The sequence below is a fragment of the Protopterus annectens genome, chromosome 1.part1 (assembly GCF_019279795.1).
Source record: "Protopterus annectens isolate FY-2018-M chromosome 1.part1, PAN1.0, whole genome shotgun sequence".
NCBI classification, from domain to species: domain Eukaryota; kingdom Metazoa; phylum Chordata; order Ceratodontiformes; family Protopteridae; genus Protopterus; species Protopterus annectens.
This window is the reverse complement of record NC_056726.1, coordinates 1922020933-1922041447: the sequence shown is the minus strand read 5'-3', so window position 1 is coordinate 1922041447 and position 20515 is coordinate 1922020933.

Below are 20515 nucleotides of genomic sequence, written 5' to 3'. Positions count from 1 at the left end.
CGAGATTACTGGATCACAGCACTCCCAGAGGCATACTACTGGGTGGGTGACATCATCAGCAAAGGCAAAGACACCGATAGGGATTGTATGGAGTGTGATCAGTCTAAAAGCATATAAATGTCCCAAGGCAGATGGAGATGAACACACAGCAGTGGCGTGAGCAGGACAACTGGCTATCTACGGAGCACTAGTACAGCACTACTTAGATACGAGACGCGCCACAGACAGTACACCTTGCAAGACAGTCAATATGACCTTCTAGGAATGCAGGCATCGACATGGATGCTGGCAGTTATGGTGTAGATACCTATGAACTAGTGTGTTAAATGTAGGAATCCATCCTGAAATGGGGTATGGCCAACTGATGCTTGGATGACCACTATCGCTATACAGGATAACAGTGGTCATGCCCATACACGGGCACACAACTACCACAAGGTGTTACTGGGCATGCACACACACTTAGTGCATTCCAGACTGACGGGTGCTACTATGTGTCCATCTACATAATGGTGTAATGGGCATGCTCACACACTTAGTAGCGAAGGGCTGTCATATGCACACAGATTCTAAACAGGGAAGGGCACAGTGTGTCGATAGTCATCATTGTTAGCATGAACGCTGTATGACATATGTCTGACACCGGTCTTCTACACAATGTCTGCTGCTGTCCATCACCTTAGCTGTACCAATCTAAACCTGGCACACTAATACCACCTGTGGTGTTATCCTGGCAGGAGTGGGTACTTCGCACATGTAGTATCATACATAGACGAATAACCTGAGACCAAGTAAACACCCTGACACCTACAGGACAACTGCATTGTATGTGTATGCTAAATAGTGCTAGATGTGTAGCGTTCACAATCATAGCTGCCAATCTAGATCCAACAATGGGGAATACTGACATCTGTGCAGTGAGGAACACCTGGCATAAGGCTCAGTTGTGCACAATAGCACTACCACTGTATATCTCAGATTCAGACATGTGGGCCATAAGACCGTTACGGACCGCTCCAGGTGTTAGTGTCCCCATGTATATGAAGGCCACTCACATGTACTGACCAGTACACTCTCAAAAGCCATCACAGATATGTCAGGTGCAGATCACAGTGGTAAATGCCGCACTGTAGTATGTAGCCCTCACACATCACTGTGTTCTTGGACCAGCAACACACATCCATACATTAGTACAACACCATGTTACTCATGACCAGTGGACTGTACCTAGCTGTACAGCAACTGCGCAGACTACCCATGTACTGACAGGGTTCCATCATGTGTTATGCAATGCACTGATACCACTATTCATAACCAGGTCGGCTGTACACATAACAGGGGCCCTGGGTCTTATACAGCTGTTACAGATAACTGTTGCTGTACACCAGGCGACAGACCCATGTTTGGATGTGACATACATGTAACCGCCGTGGATATGTACATGCCCCCCCACACACACACATGTACATAGCATAGCTAATGCTGTCCTTCATGCAGACACGTGGCTACAGTGATTACACACATGCACATGGAAGGTAGGTCCATGGCTGTTCAATGCTAACAGTACATAAGGTAACAATGTTGACTGAGTTAACATTCCCTCTGTACTGGTTACCCATGACAACTATCATAGCATACAACAGTCCATGTGTCATGTATGTCACACATGTTCACCAATTGCAATGCATACAAACATGGCTACATGACAGGAATGTAGGACCTATGCACATGTACATGTAGAGGTGTGCATTCAGCTACCATGCATGAGCAGTAGCTGATGTTTGCAGTTTATTTGTGTCCGACTACAACGTGCAGTTGCAATGCAGTCCCATCATTGACACCTGTATATGGTGAAATACTGACAATATGGTAAGATGTACATCAGGTATGGATGGATGTGTGTACATAAAGTGGTGGGCCACCTTTGCAGGTGGATGTTTGCTGAAGACAGCTCACAGGTGTTTCACAAGCCATCCTACCATAACATCTGCAAACAGTAAACTATGTTTCTGGTAATTGAAGGTGAAGATATACAACCTACACAGCGGTCAGTGTCACGGACTGTAAAACAGTTGACACCTGTAACACTTACATCCTCCCCTGTGGATATAGCAGCACACTTGCCGAAGGTAGCATTGATACACATTGCAATGCGGGCAAAACTGTGGCATGTCTGTCAGACGTATCAGAAGATAGCAGGTGTTTGTTTCACAGTACTGCCATGTGTGTTTGCCTGTGAGACCATATATGCCACATATGGTGGGGAATACATCCCAATTGTTACCCACCCCTGTACACTGTTGTAGAGATCTGTACATACTGCCGTGTAGACAGCAAGATATAGGCAGGGGTGGTGTGTGTGTATCACACACGTTAGCTATCTGTATGTGCACAACATGTGGACTCCAGTGTGTGTATGTGTATGTATGTATGTATGGCTGTCTGGTGCATGGAGTGAGGATGCATGCTACCATTGAGAACAGACAGGGCCCCTAACCCCTCAAGGTGATGCAATCTACTACCCTGTTGATGCTGTCAGTCTTACGCATTACTGATTACCTGTACATGTTCATTCTCTGAGTCACGTCATGTGGGTGCACAGTACTGTAATGGTGCTTAGCACATAGGCAGGGGTCCTCACCTCAACACTATCATGTGCATTACCGTGTTGTTGACCCCGTGAGTGTGGGCATGTTACTGTGTGTGTCTGTGTATGTCTGTGTGTGTTCACATCCTGTAATGTGACAGTGTTTTACTGCTACACAGTAAGTCCTCATGCTATCAATAGGCCCCGACCCTTGACATCAGATAGACCACTGTGTAAACCCCCCACACCATGTAGCTGTACCTGTGAAGTCACCTGGTATGGATGTCCCGTCCCTAGCCACCATAGCCTAGTACACAGCTCACATGCTCCTAGATCAGTAGGTGTAAAGAGATCTATGGAATTTCAGCCTTACTCACAGTGAGGTAGAGGCTACATATAGCATGCTGGTATTGCCATCCATGCCTGTGAGTACTCCACATTTACACATGTGAAACTGGAAACACTGGTCCTTAATGGCACATGCAATTAGACCTGAAGGAGGGAAGCAGGGCATCCTTACCAACATGCTATTACTGTTGTTACCAAGACACATACTGTGAACATAAAACAATGCATTCTAACCGCAAACACTGCCACATAATGGCACATACAATTAGACCTTCAGGAGGGATGCAGGCCATCATTACCAACATGCTGTGACTGTTGTTACCAAGACACATACTGTGAACATAAAACATGCAGTGTAATCCTGTACTACATGGTATGTCTGCTGCGTGCCAACAGTACACAACAATTGTAGTATACAACTATCTCACTATACTGTTCACCCTGTGCATCAGACCATATGAGCATGTCCCTGCACTGATGGTGTGGATGACAGGGATGCGGCACAGGCATCATCATATGCACAGGGTGATAATGTTTGCCAGGGGCCTAGGCTGCACCAGTGGATGATATCATGTGTGTGGGTTAGGGCCTGTAATCTACTTGGACATGTGTGGTTATTATGCATGAGGGTGTTGGTGCCCTACAGATGTTTCTGGTGTGTGCATGTATGTGTGCACACAGTTCTGCCATGTATCCGGCCTACACAGGGGTATTGTTGACAGCTCCAGATTGTACAGACCAGGATGTACAGCTCACTATGTCTGTCCACTGCCACGTGACCTGTGCCTGCCAGGGGTTGCACGGACACTACCAGACAGAGGTACAGAATGGGTACTGTCCGATGACACATGTCCACTGGAACCGTGTCCCCACTGGGACAGTCCAGGGCCATGTCCATGTGGCCTGCTGTGTCCTGGTGCGGACAGCACAGCACCAGCTGCACTGCTGCTGCTAGTGGCACTATGGGAGCGGGCATGTGAGGTAGTTCATTCGCGTAGACCTGCACCAGGTGGTGTAGCTGGCCTATGTCCATGTGGCCTATGCCTCACTCCTACCAGATGTTCCAGCACAGACATCTCACATTCATGGATTGCAATGCCACGGTCAAGGATTCCAACCATGTCACCCAATTGCCTGTCCAAAACATCAGCAATCTACTGTTGAGCATTTGCCAATGCCTGGATGTTTTCATTTAAAGAATGGATAGCAGCCCTCTGAAGCCTCTGCCCTTCTCTCTTCTGCTGTTCAGCATGTGCCTGTGCTGCCATTACAGTCTGAAACATGTGTCAGATGAAACCAGCTGCTGTGCTCTGTCATGCAGGTGCATGTCGGCCAGGGGTCCTCCGACGAGCAGCACTGGCCATATGCCTGTGTGGCGCATCTGCGTTCAGTTCACTGACACCATGGTGTGATGACACACCTTCCATTGCCACCACACATTCCTTTTCCAAGCTAACACACAGTAACTGTCCTTCCTCTATGGCCACTGATGATGGGGTATGTGTTGGTATGAGAACTGTGTGCGGGGAATAGGGAGATATAGGTGGGATGGCAAACAAAGGCACAGATTCAGCCCCTGACAACCCTGCCTGTACCTCAAGCATATGTTCATCACTGCTAGAGTCTGTGGGGACGCTAACATCAGATGGAGTATGGGAGGGCAATGCACCTACATCACCTGTGAAGGCAAACAAAGACTCTACATTCCAATAGAGACACACGCACAGACACACACACAGACACACACAGACAACCATGCATATGATATGACATAAGGCATGCAGCATGCATGTGATACAGTAGACGGCATGCAGCTCAGACATTAACAAAGTTAGTTAGATTACATCCCTGGGTTGCACACAACAGCAAGCATGTGTCATAGCAGAAGCCATGCATATCACACAATCATGGTAGTTATCATGCATCCCTGTGATACACCATGTGGACCAGCACAGGTTAACAGTACACATGGGTGATGTGAGGCATATGTCCTTGACATTAACATGTAGTATGACATGTAATCTGCTGATGTGTGCAGTGACATGCATACATGTTTGACACAATGGTGTCTTGACACATGTACAGCGGTGTAATGGTGTCACATTGCAGTGTTGTATGTATGCCCTACAGATAGAATGCACTTTTAGCAGATGTGTATGACCATTGAGGGTGGTATGAGGCCATATTGCTATACAGTGTGAAGTACAGACACAGTGCCATTGCATGGAATCATGAGCTGTTTCTATTGCTCTACAGTGTGGAAGAACACACAGTGCATAGCCATGACTGCGTGCATACACAATACAAACATATTGTGGATTGTGACCCACGTTGCTGAGGTGTATACACACTAAACCATGCTGTGTCATGTGTGACAGGTCACCGGATGACATAACGATGACACCCCTGCACAACTGCTAACATGTCTTAGCTGCCTGTCAACTGTATCCACACATGGCAGACTGCTCAATACACCATGTTCCACATACATGTATGTACCACACACACGAGGTGCACGGCTGACAGTGATGTCCAACAGCAGCAAGGGAAATGTACGGTATCTCTGGCATGATGTGGTGTCTGTGTATATATGTGGAAGCTGTACAGATGACTACTTTCATGCTGTGACACAGTCATGATGTGCAACACATTGTATGTGGTCAAATTACGTGACACCTCCACAAGCTGTGCACAGGCTGTTAGGATGTCCAGTGTTCCACATCTACTATACAACCATTCAACAAAGGCTATAGTTGGACCATGTGTAGACAATGTGCAACAGGGTGTACACACATACACATCACATCTACTGTGTGTTACTACATGTCTCTGGCCATCCTCCATGGTCATGTGTGAACATGTGTTGGCCAGATGTGTGTGATGGCCATCTATGTCACATGTCTGTGTTGTCCCATATGACATACACCCATAGATGTCAGATACTCCAGTGTCCACAGAGTTATACAGACAAAGTGTTGTATATATGGTATGTGGGGTATGTTTTATGGGATAGTGTGGCAATGCTGTAGCCGGACCACTACATATCTGGGACATGTCAGCTGGCACATCACAATGTCTGCACTCATTGCAGGGGCACATTCCACAATGGTGGATCATGTGGGCTGCCCATATACCAGTTCACTGTGTAGTACTGATTGCATACCCCACATGTGTTGTTCTGATGTGTAGTACATATTCCTACATTAAACAACCCCTACACCGTTGTATGGACAGCTGTCCACACATCTAGCAATGAAAGTTACTGTGGGTTCATATTGTTGTTTCATTTGGTTTTTATATATTGCACATGGGTAGCCAGTGTGATTGATGAAAGTTGCGACCTGTATATCGTGACTGGACCATACATTATGTGTACATGTGTTAACTGGCCACATGGCGAATAGATCTGTGCATTCACATGCATGATACTTATAATTGTCACACCTGCAAAGGACTGCTGCACGTCAGAGGTACCTGTATAGGGGTGACACAGCAGTTAGATCATTATCCATGACTGTATGACAGCTACAGGGTGCACTTTGCATGTTAACACATTCGCCAGTACAATAACATATACTATGGAGTATGCACATGTGTGCATACACATGGTAGCATACTATAGTATGTGGCATGTGTGTAAACATATCTTGCATATTATGTTACATTACATAGTGTACAGTGACACATGCAACTAAATGGGATATAATATTTATATGTGCAGTAGTGACTTACCAGGCAACTCCAGGATCTGTGGTTGGGAGACACCCACCCCCACGATGGCAGGTGGAGTTTGTGGATCCTTTTCTGATGATGTCCCCAGGCTGGCCAGTAGCTCCTCAGTAGGTGTGAGTGGGGGCTGGTTTGGTGGCCCTCCACCTGTTCCACCTTGTTCCCTGGCGATTGCATTGACAGGCTGTTTTGCATGTCAGATCAGGTCCGTGCAGTGCCTGTGCACCTGCTGGTAGGTGCGGTTATGGCCACCCACATCATTGACCCTCCTGCAAAGTTCCTGCCACAGGTCGTCATGCTGCTGGGCATGCTGTGGCACATGGCTGAACAGTACCTCATAGTTACCATGGAGGTATGATATGAGGGCATCATCCTCCAAGTGGCTATATGCCAGCAGTCATGATCGAGGCATTATCTGTAAGACATAATGATGGAGACAGGTCACAGCATCTCAGAGATGCACAGAGATACAGATGCACATTCATGTGTATTACATTTAGTACTTATGAACAGTTGTCTTTGCAAATCATCATGACACTCACATGACTGACATGTTTGTTTCACACACATGTAACACCCGATGGGGATTGGATATTATCACCATATACATGTGTCACCTCATTACATTGCTCATACTCCATGTGAATTCTGTCGTGATGTGGGCATGTCTGTTTGCCTGTACTGGTGTTCCTACCTATCAGCACATGCCTGGATGTGTGCACATTAATGCTGTTGACCTTGATGCTGTGTACATGTCACATATCATCACATACACTGCCTTCACGGACATGGGCAGTGACAATGCAGACATGCGCACGGAAACCATTACAAGCATGTGTTTTGCCATATACATCTACACAGCACTGTACAACAGTTTAACATCCTGCCACGTATCTCCGGTGTTACACATGTGATACACATGGGATAATGGCTAGCCAGATGGTATTCGCAGGGATGGTTATCAACTATAGCATGTACGGCCAAGATCATGTAGTAGCGTGTATGCCCTGGGCCATGTATGGGCATATGATGTCAGGTTTACTAGCTGTATCTGACAGCCATGTTCCCGGTGATAGGTGACTCAGTGCCACATTACTGATCCAGACAGTCACTGATACATCTACTGATACATCTAGGTCATCGCACCATGTATGACAGAGATGACATATGCAGCTTTGCTGGACAGGGTTGCATGGTATGGCAGGTGTATGTCACATGTATGGCACAGGGATCTGTCCAGCATATGGCGACCCTTGTACTAGGACGATGGCTGTCCATGACGTATGTCTTTCAGATCAGGATATGTACGTGTAGCATGTCCAACATCACAGTGTTGCACATGTCTTTATGCAGGGTAGGCAGCATGCTGCATAGTGGAGATGAGGATTGTGAAGGCTGGTGACGCCCATTCAAGCATGGCCAATACCCCTTAAAGGTGATATGTGATACGATATTGGTCACGTGAGTGCTGAGTATGACTGTCCAATGATCTCCATGCTCATTGATGGCACCCTGTCATGATGTGGGTTGCCTCTTATGACTACCTAATAGGCCTGGTGATGTCACTAGCTCAGGGAGGTAAACTGTACAGCACTATCCCTTACACACAGTGTCCATAATGTTGACCGCTGCCGAGGTGGTAGTTAATGGGTACAGGGTTATTAACATAGCGGTGACAATGCAATAAGCAGCTGTCAGATTGTGCACATATGTCACGCACCTCACCCACAAAGCCCATGCTGTATGTTGTCCACAACACTGAGTCAGCTATTGCTCCTAGGTCATGGACATTCACATTCTCACATATGCTCATGCCACCCCATTTGTCTGTGTGGTATGGTTTACAATGACAGGGGAGTACAACACATTAACCCTGTTTTACTGTAGCTGCCACTGGTGTGCTATGCACATGTCACTCGGACACCTTTTGTAGTGTTGCTTCTGTGAACAGGCCACTGGTAGAACAGTCCTGTGACATACGATAGTACATGTAATATACTGAGTGTAGGTGGAACACAGTATGGGTGATAATGTCCTCTGACCTGTCACAGATATGCTATGCAGTGTGTATTCATCGGTACTGTCATCTACATCTGTACTGCTAACAACATCTACGTTGATTAAGGTTCATAGGCTTTCAGACCATACTCAGCAGGGTAGTAGTGCTGTGCCTCCCATTATGAGTGGCGTCTCCACTTTGTGGGTTGTGATTACTGTTAGTGTGATTCATTCAGTATTTACACAGACTGCCATGAACCTATGTTTTACATGGCAGTGTATGTGTAGAGCCAACTGTTTTGCCATATGTGTATTATACGACCAGGGATTTGGACAGGTCACATGCAGCCGGAGTATACCTTGTACCATCATAGTTATGGTTACAGGGGCTCTGTCATGTTCATGGATATGTGATTATGTACCTATTAGGGGGGCAGTGAGTTTAAATTATCCAGCACCCCATCTGTATTGCTTATTCATGCTCAGCACTTGTTCAGAACATGTACATGCTTCATGAGCTACTAATTACTTTATCACTCAAACCTACTCATTTCCTACAGGTAAACACTGTTTGTCCTTACATTTCCAGCATGCTTACAGTACAACAGCTATTGTACACACTTAACTCACATATCTTGTGAGTAATGGTTGACTAGACAGGCATGTCCAAATGTCAATTACCAGTGTTATTGCCTGTCTATATGATGAATGTGGGCAACATGTGGCAATATAGCAATCGGCTCATGTACACAGTCAATGCTCACCTCCTAACATACGACACTACAGGCTGTGGGAGATGCACATATGTAGCCATGCTGGAGGTAGTGCTCTCTCCAACCCAGACTTACCCTGACAATCATGTGGGGATGTTAAACATTTGCAGCACACCCTACTCATCACATAGTCTCAGTAGATCTCCACCACCACAGGCCACACATAGTAAGAGTACAACATTTGCGGAGCCTCACTATACTACTCTATGTAGGCAACAGAGGCAGCCCCCATCACCAAACACAACACCAATTACTTATAGCCCACAGACTCATGTGTGCCCGTCAACTACAACCAATAGGGTGTTATAACATACCCAACACACTAGTCATAGGTGACTCTGTAGGCAGTCACACTGATGTCCCACTCAGCAGGCCACACAAGGTGATAGTCTCTGTCATCTGGCTGTTGGGTAACAGGATCCACAACATGACCTATGCACTAAGGTCACTCCTCTACAGATACAATATGACTGCCATTCTCCACGTTAGTGTGAATGCCCTGAGATGTAACTTCCTGGACTACATGTACAGGGACATGCAATAGCTCTCCGATCTTGCAGCCCAGGCAGGTATCACCTTAGCCCTGAGATGCATTCTGCATTAGTCCAGACTGATGACACAGTAGAACAACAGAGTTATTCATGTCAACAGTTGCCTATGCTTCTGGTGTCATTCCAAGGGTATCCAGTATCTGTCTGCTTTGACTGACATGGTCGACAAACCACAATGCTTTGCCACAGATGGCCTGCACCTGTCGGCCCTGGGAATATGGGTAACATCTCAGGCTCTTGCTGCCTGTTTTAGACACATTTCAGACACATATTCACCACCAGAACAGGTACAGGCAAGCAAAACCTGAGGGTATTGTTACTCAGTGCTTGACATCTTCATCTCAAATGCACTCATCCGAGGCAATCCTTATAATGGACCACTTCAATGTCTCTGCGGTGACTGTGACCTGCTTTTAGACTCCGGAGAGCAGCCCTGCACTGACAGGCTATTACACAGACCACACCTTTCAGTCATGTAACCAGGACTGGAACACCCACGGTGAAGGTGTGTCCATATTTCACAGGGATGTGCACACCTCCATGCTGGTTGCTTAGCACGATGCATCAGAGGTAATCCAAGTGCAACTAACTGTGGCCAGAACTGCTATACACATTGTAGCTTGCTACGGATTCCACACCATACCCCACAGTTAACGGGCCTCAATTCTTGGTGTACTGGAATGTAGGGTTCAAACGGGAACCACTGTTGTGACACTGACACTACCCCACACCTAACTGTGATACCTACCCAACAATGCTACACAGATCCCTGATGCCTTTAACAACTATTTTACAGAAGCCATTAAATCCCTAGCTAACTCATTACCTATACCATCTGTAACCTTACCAAAAATCTCTTCTCCCTCATATAGTGACTTCCAAATCCAGCCCGTTGCCACATCCCTTATTTATAGGCTTCTTAAGAAACTCAAACCATGCACCCCATCTGCAGACCAACTCCCATCTGAATACCTACAAATAGCGGCTAAAGCTATCCAATATCCGGTATCTATACTGATAAATAGGACTATAACTGAAGGAACTATCCCCACCTTATGGAAAATATCTCATATAATTCCCCTACATAAAGGAGGCTCATCAAATGAACTCTCAAATTTTCGCCCTATTGCCTTACTTTCCCCATTAGCCAAGATAATGGAAAGATGTATTCACAAACAAATGCTTAGCTACCTTCTACAAAACAAACTTCTAGCTAACTGTCAACATGGATTTAGGCCTTTCCACAGTACTACAACTGCCCTCCTTTCCTTCGCTGACTCCATAAATAAAAATAGGAACAATAATTTATTCTCCTCAGCACTTTTCATAGATCTTTCTAAAGCCTTTGATATGGTTAACCACAATATACTTTTGGACAAACTAAACCTTTTTTCTCTCAGCCCACACTCTTTACAGTGGTTTAAGAGCTATCTCCACAACAGGCAACAAGCAGTCCTTTGGGAGAACAACCTATCTTCCCTACTCTCAGTAAATATTGGTGTTCCACAAGGATCTATCCTAGGTCCCCTTCTATTTTCCTTATTTATCAACGACCTATATCTGAATATACCACAAGCCACCTGCATTCAATATGCTGATGACTCAACGCTAATCTGCACTGAAAAAAATATTTCCTCCCTCCAGTCCCTGACCCAAACAGTCTTCCAAAATGTGGAAAATTGGTTTTTGCAACACTGCCTCCTACTTAACCCCAAAAACTAAACTTCTCCTCTTTACTCCTACCCAAAATCTCCCACTCCACTCTTCACTATCTCTTCAAATAATGCAACCTGTATTAACCCTGACAAGACCACGCGACTGCTAGGTGTAACTATCGATAACCATCTCAATTATGATGAACACATTAACACCACTGTTAAAAATGTCAACAAAAAATTGGGACACTCTACAGAATTAAACCTTTTCTTACCCCTGAAACTAGAAAGACCATTGCACAGACACACCTGATCTCCACCCTCTTTTATGCCTCACCCATCTATACCAACTTATCCAAAAGTAACACTACCAAACTCTCCATCTGCTACAATAGTATAGCCAGATTCATTACTGCTACATCCCTAAGAACTCATCATTGTCTTAATCTCAAACAACTAGATTGGTTAGAGCTAAATAACCAGTTATTCTATCAACAACTACTTATCATTCATAAGACCCTTCACTACCCTGAGGTTACCCCAGCCTTTCAAAATGATTATACCATATAGAAACCTAGCCACACTCCGTTCTGCAAATCGACTACTAGTATCACTACCTAAATCAAATAATAAAGCTGGTGATTCATTACTTGCAAACTCAATAGGAAAATCTGGAATCAACTCCTCAAGGAATAACTAATCTAACCTCTACCTCTCTTTTCAAAAAACATATTAAAGAACATCTCAAAACAAAATGGATATGTCCATGTGCTAATCCTGACTAAAATAATGTCCACACTCTCCCAGCTCTTCCACCCTACCCCTCCTGACTTAGCTCCTCTATAAACTATCAGGAGTTTTGAGAGTTATTATCTAAGAATTGGGCTTTTTACCAGTTAAATTTGTTCTGTCTGTATCCTGTGTTACTGTTATATCTTTTATATAGTCTAATATAGTTGTATATAGTATAAGTTTACTTCCTATTATGAGTATTTGTTTTGTATTTGAAATTTTTTTTTTCTTTTTTTCTAGCTTATATTTTGACTAATATTATGCCTAACATGATAAATTGTTGTGTATTTACCTGTAATGGAGCTTTTCTCCCCGGGCCTCTACTGAAAACGGATATTATGTCCAGTTGGACTAGCCCGGTCAACAAATGTAAAATAAATAAATAAATAATAAATACTCATGTACCGACACATTAGGCCAACACTTTCGTGGGTTAATACACTCCATTCGGCTGGATCAACGTATACACACCGCCACCAAAGCCAACAATATCGTAGACCTGGACATTACCAACATGTGTGACTGGTGTTACACACCTGGGGTATCCCCTCGTTGGTCAGTTCCGAACATATGCTAATCACCCTTGTTATCCACATCCCGGCACCACACCCTTCACAGAAAACACAGTACAATATTTCTATAAAGCCAACTTCACGCTTTGTATGACAGAAGTAGTAAACGCCATGACACCCATGCAGATGGACAATATAGTTACAAATGCAGAAACATTCCCAACGGCACTTCATTAGCACTTACATGACTGCATGGATCATGCTATCCCAAACAGAGCCATGACAGTACCCACCATATAACGGATACCCCTCTGGGGGTCCACCACCATGGACATACTGCACGACAGAAGGGGACAGCTGTAAAACAACAATTCAAGGTGGAATAGACCAACGAACTAGCCAGATGTATTAAAAACACTTCTTTATTCCAACAAACGATCCAGCCAATAACAGCCCACAGAACAAGATAAAATACACGTTGAGCGGGCTTTCCCTTTGCCAAATACAAAGCTTCCTCAGAACAACAGTTATTCAGACATAAAATGCTTATATACACTGTTAACTCATTAATTCATTGGATAATTGAATCCTTGTGTTCAACAATTATGGTGTTAAAGTTGCACTACACAAAATCTCATAATCCAGCTATGTTACATCTAAAATAAGAAATTGTTGTATTAAAAACACTGACCTTATGTTAACAATCAACATAAATAAATGAATGTGCAAAGTATATTATAAAACCTGGTAAACTCGCCTCCCTATAACTATATCGAAATGTGCTAAAAATCCGCACAAAAAATATATATGTATTATCTAATTTATAATATTATGTGATATTAATAATATATTATAAAGTTATCCACTCACTGAATGGATTGTAATAAATTAAAAAAAAATGATCTATTACAACTGAAGAGAATTGTTGTTATAAAATGCCTCCTATATCCACTATTCAAAACCCTTTATTAATGGACATTGAAAATACATATAGAAAATAAATACCTACATCTGTATAACAAAACGTACACCATGTTTTATGTATTATGTACCTTACAATTTAGCCTGTCTTAATTTCAGTACACTACCTATACTAATATAATCATTGAGACCCAGGGGTCTACTGGCATCAGTTCTGAGCTGCCAAAATAATTCACGAAACTCCACACTGGATTCCCAGTTACCCCCACGTGGATCCGTAATTACTTGTTCTACAACAGCAAATTTTATATTCATAATACTGCAAACTCGGGAATGTTTATAAAAAGCATTTGACTCTTTTTCTTTACTAATGTCGTACATATGTTCGTAAATTCTTTTCCTTAAAGTACGTGTAGATTTCCCTATATAAAAACTATTACAGCTTACGCATATACCTATGTACACAATTCCTTTTGTGCCACAATTGTAGTATCTTGATGCTGTAAGCTTAATACCTCTAGAGGGAATATGAATCTCACGCTCTTGTAAAATATATTCACACTGCCGGCATGCCCCACATTTGTAGGTGCCCTTTTTAGAATTATTATTACTAGCCATTTGCATCTCCTTCCTGTCAAATATGTCTTTTAGGTTCATACCTCTTCTCCTAATGAAGGATGGTTTGGTAGGGATATAATTTCCCGTGTAATTATTCACTTTCAATAAGGGCCAATATTTCTTAATAATATCTTCCACTTTTCTAGATGTAGCAGAAAATGTGTGTATAAATGCTTCCTGAAAATTGTTAGCCCTATCACCCTCTAGGGGCCAAACCATTTCATGTAGCCCTAAAAGTGGAAAAAAACTAACTGTCTCTGTTGTCCATTACCTCCTTCACTACACTTTGAATCAAGGAATTGGGGTACCCCCTTTCCAAAAAAAGAGAACAAATATATTGGACTTCCCCTACAAATATGGTCTCATCACGAGTCATTCGAGAGGCCCTTATTAACTGCTCCTTGATGATTCCTTTTTTCTGATAAAAGGGGTGACCACTTTCAAAGTGCAGATACATATTTGAAAAAGTAGGTTTCCTATATAACTTGGAATGGAAACAGTGATTGGAAGAATCCTTATATAGAGTTACATCTAGGTAATTAATGCTCACATCATCAAAAGTATAAGTAAAATTCAAGAAATCTGTACAATTGTTTAAATAATTAAAAAATTCCATAAACAAATCTTTTGACCCTCTCCATAATATACAGATATCATCCAAGAACCAGGTATAAACAGAAATATATTTGTGACAATCAGTATTGAAAATGAACTTTCGTTCCCAAAAATATAAAACATAGTTGGCATAAATTGGGGCACATGCTGCCCCCATAGCAACTCCCTTCCTTTGCTGAAAATGATCACCATTGAAATACACAAAGTTGTTTTTTAAGACAGTCTCTGTGAAATCCACAACTAAATTAATTGTATTTCCATCTAAGCCAGAGTCAGAGCATAACATTTCACGAAACCATTCCAAACCTGTAGTGTGTGGAATACTAGGAAATAACTCAACTACATCTATGGTAACAAAGCATATTCCTGCTTCATATTTATCCTTAGTAATACTTCTCAAAAAATCCCAAGAATCTTTGGTAATATGTGGTACAGAGTTCATAAACTGCTTCAACTGAGCATCAACAAATACAACTAGAGGTTCAGTGATGCTCCCAGCCACTGCTACAATAGGTCTAAATTTAAGTGCCTCTATCCCTTTATGCACCTTTGGTATTCCAAATATAATAGGTAGACTTGGGTTCTCCACATGCAAAAAATTATATAGTTTTTCATTTATACTTCCTTGAAGTAAATGATCAGTTAAATAATACTTTATCTTTGAGTGGGCAATATTAATTTAATTCCGTGATACTACCACATAATGATCTGTATTTTGTAAAATGTTATGTATATATGAATCATACATGTCATTATACATCAACACCACACCACCCCCTTTGCAGGTTTCATCACGCTTACTTTTTCATATCTTAATTTTTCTACTAATGTTTTTTCCTTTTCTGACCAGTTCTCAAAAGGGGGATTTTCATAATATTTAATTTGCCTCACCTCTCTCTCGACCATTTCTTCAAATACTTTTAAGGAAGGGTTAGTATGTGGATTGAACACACTTCTCCTGTGTAAATCATTTTGAATAAAGTGTTTACCTTTAAAATAAATTTGTAAATTTAATTGTCTTATAAACAACTTAAAATCAATTAAAGTATTAACCATAGACCCTGTCTTGATAGGTACAAAGTGAAAACCTTTTGTAAATAAATTAAAATAAGTATCATCCACCATCAAATCTGTAAAATTATATATTGTAAAATTGTCTTTTCTACAAATAATTGTATTATTAATCTCTGAAGCAGATCCAAGACCAACATTGTAAGTGGGGGTGGGGGTAGGATGAAAAAATCATTCCAATCTAATATATCTGTGACCTCCCAACTGCACTTCATTAGCACTTACATGACTGCATGGATCATGCTATCCCAAACAGAGCCATGACAGTACCCACCACATAACGGACACCCCTCTGGGGGTCCACTGCCATGGACATACTGCACGACAGAAGGAGACAGTTGCAAAGTAGGGTACACTCCCATGGGTGGGGTAGCTCCCTAGTCAGCCTCAGTAGGATTCTGGGATCACTTCTTACATCCTCCAACACTAGCAACATAAACATTACTGCGACACATTCAAAGGATTACCACTAAGCGTTATGGAGGTATGTCACTACTTTCTATGGCAATACCCACATCTGCTCTGACATACAACGGTTAGGCAGAAACATTACAGAACCGACTGATATTGGCAACAACCTGGCAGCTAACTTTACACCCCACTCACACCCTAAAGGGCCCACATCTATACAGGATCAATGCAGAGTCCCTTCGGTCACAACTATGCCATTCAGACCTGCTCTCTCTAAAACCTGGAGCACACACTCCATGTGACCATCCAACATCCCAGGCTGCAATTTACACAAACCTCAGAATGACATGGCTCCCCACTTGGGCACCAGATTCACTAATAGCCTTGTATCATGCATTGTGGACCTTGAATGACGCACAGCAGCAGTTATCACACTCCACAGAGGTGGCGCCACAATGGACCAGAGAAACTAATGCCCTATACGCCTGACTAGACTGTTCTGCAAGGTTATTGAGAACATCATCATGGAAGTCATTCACAGAGACATTGTTGGCCTCCAAACCTTTGATACCACCCAGGTTGGAGTTGTTAGGGCCACAGCATGGTTCCTACACATGGTGGAGTCCTGTGAGACAGTTACCAAGGTAGTAGATGATGATAAGGGGGTCCACATAGCCTACCTTGCCCTCTCATTGCCTTTCAACACCGTTCACCATTCTGGTATTGTCAATATACACATCCACCTGCACAGTGACCCATACATCTTGAGATGTTATGCAAAGTGGCTCATGGACAGGACACACGCGGTGAAGGTAGCATGCTGCAGTTCCTAATGTACATCAGTTACACTTGGCATACGCCAGTCCTCAGTCATAGGGACCCTCATGTTCATTATATGCTTCCCTGAGGTACAGTCTAGTACAGAAAGACTTTCCCTGAATAGGTTTCCAAATGACTGCAAACTAGGGGCCATGATCGATTCACCAGCTAATATACACACCCTACATACAGATATCACTGTGACGGATACCTAGTGTCGGTAACATGGCCTGAAGCAGCATGGCAGATGATGCATAGACATCCCCTTTGGATTACAACAATCACCCTGTGACTATCACATAGGTGGTAGTCCCCTACATACATAAGACATTATAAGGGATCTTAGTACACACGTAGATAGCACCCACTCCTTTGATAACCTTATTGCCAAGGGGGCATGGATATCCTTCTACATGGCCACCCTAATCTGTAATGGTTTGTATCTGGAACAAAGGTTGCCATTGTACCTCTATACTCCTAACTTATGAAACACATTCAGGGGTACAACACCCCCTTTAGGGTGTACCTTACGGGACAGCAATGGCTTTAAATACCACAACATTAATGCACCAACAGTATTACTCACCTCCAAAGGATGACATATGCAGCACAACTACTGAAACCCCAACTGTAGTTATTTGCATACTGCATACTCAGAGGTGACCTCTGCTGAACATACAAGGCCCATGTCCACACCAATATTGATGGATAAGCTCCACATAAGCAACATAAGCAAAAGCCACTGAGAGCAACATGCTCTGGGATTTGTACCCAAATGCAACGATGAGTAGCACGTGCTGGAGGGATACATTCCTGAAACGGACACTCACCATGCTTTGGAAAATGATTCCTATGTACATTAGGCAGGGACACTCACTATCATGCTTCATGAGATACCTCCATTGCTGGAAGGGGAACAGACATGTACAGCAGGGATTACTGCAGTGGCTGTACTGTCCACAGGTGCAGGAAACAAATGGCTGTGCTGTTCACAGACACAGGACACTAACCTAGGGAGGTGCCACCAGTGAAAACACTGTATTAGGGCTTACAAATGGACTTGGCCAGACAGCATAGTACCTAACTATGAGCCTATGAAGCTATTATATGTCCTTTGTGCATGGATAATTGAGTAGCTCTTCAATTTCAATTAGCTATCTTGCTGTTACACTGTCTGGTGACTACAAGACATATGTATCCTGTTATTGTGTATTGTACAGTCCAATACACATACCTTATGTTTGCATAATATACCAGTCATGTTATGTAAAATATTTGAGTTATCTACCTACAATATTGTACTTTTCACATATTTGAAATTATATCCCATAATGCAAAGCATAATTGCACAGCAGGACCACCTTAGGCATGTTATTCTCATTATACGCCCATACATATGCCTACTGTTACAGTATATCAACATAAAATAGCCCCTGTTATGGCACGTACTTCTTGGACAAACCCTACCATCAACAGTGGCTGGAGTGGAATTGTTATGTTTAAAGCCCTTATGTAGCATCCCTTGTGGTGTCTGAGGTGTTTACCTTGTGGCCCACAGCAGTACACACAATTTCTACAAGTGTTACTATGCTCAACAAGACATCACTACATACTACCTTTTCCCACTGTCTGCATTGCGTACACTTTCATTAATACAGAACAGGCACTACATACACTAACATACTGCGTGTTCTACATACCTTCTTAGTGGTCCGAGTATACAATAATATCTGTGTTACTCCTTTCCTCTTTAAACGATTCAATGGTATGAGCATACGGTTTGAATGTATGGCAAGCAATCATTTTATGCGTGGATACCTGTAACATGTGGTATCCTGCCTCCAATTGGTGTTCCGGAGTAGATTATTACATGCACATCAGCTGTGCAGCTACTCCATTGGCCAATTACATGGCAACAGTGGTGTATAATTGAATACTCCACTTGGGCATTGTCCTTTTGCCCTACCTTCGAGGGAGATGGTCTGGATGTATTGTATTGTGATGAATTGCACCAGCTATTTGGAGAGACAAAGACACTTTGAATTCATGTCCCCCGTGGATTGTGTGTGACGGCTAGAGTAAATAGTTGTACATATGAGTGTAGCTGTTATCTCAATCATCTGATATGAGACTATTGCAAACAAAGCCTGTAACATCGGCGTCTGTTCCATTGTACAACAGCAATGATTTCACATGGCGCCATTACAAGTGTGTCTCTCACAAGGTATGTTAACACTTCTGCAGATGTCATTCAGTGAGTGGATGTTTGTGATGTTATTACAGTCTGTATTGTAATTGTTTCGGGTTTGGGGGAGATGTAGGTGGGTGTACATAGCAGATAAAGGTTTGTGGGGACTGCATTTATACATATTCCATATGTGTGTGGGGGCCCCTTCCCTAATTGAAGACCTGTCATTTAGTAGACTAATACTATGGTTATTGCAGGCTTATTCATTAAACCATTGATAATTGGTTCCTATATAGCATGCAGGTGAGGTTGATCATTCAATCCCTCTGAAATACATTGATATGTACTGAACTGTTGCTACATGAAAGCTGTCTCGTGTATTTCTGTCATGAATATTTGCACTAATTGCAGTTGTGTTGGTGACTCCAACTCTTTGTCTTGGGTTGCCACTTTTTCAATTGGCCATATTAGGACATTTGCAGGGCACACATCATGGTTTAGAGGCCAACACAAACCCACTGTCAGTACAAAGGATAGAACTTACTTTTGCCATAAATTAAAACTTATTCTTGTAGCACTTTAGCTGCTTATTATGTTTCTTGTACAATTTACATATTTGAGAGACGGACATAACTATTTCATGCAACTATTACTTAATATATAGGACAACATTATGTCCTACAATCTCAGTACATTTGCCCTTTTTAATATTTGTTGTCAGGGCACAACTGGCCAAAGAGGGACTGTCCCTCTCAAAGAGGGACAGGTGGTAACCGTATGCCTAAGGCCAGTTATGACCACAACTACTGTAATAATCTACCTCCGAGTTAGCACGAAAAGACCCACGATGCAAACACACACACACACACACACACACATTACAGTCCCAGGGAAACACACACCGCACTCTCAACACACACTTACACA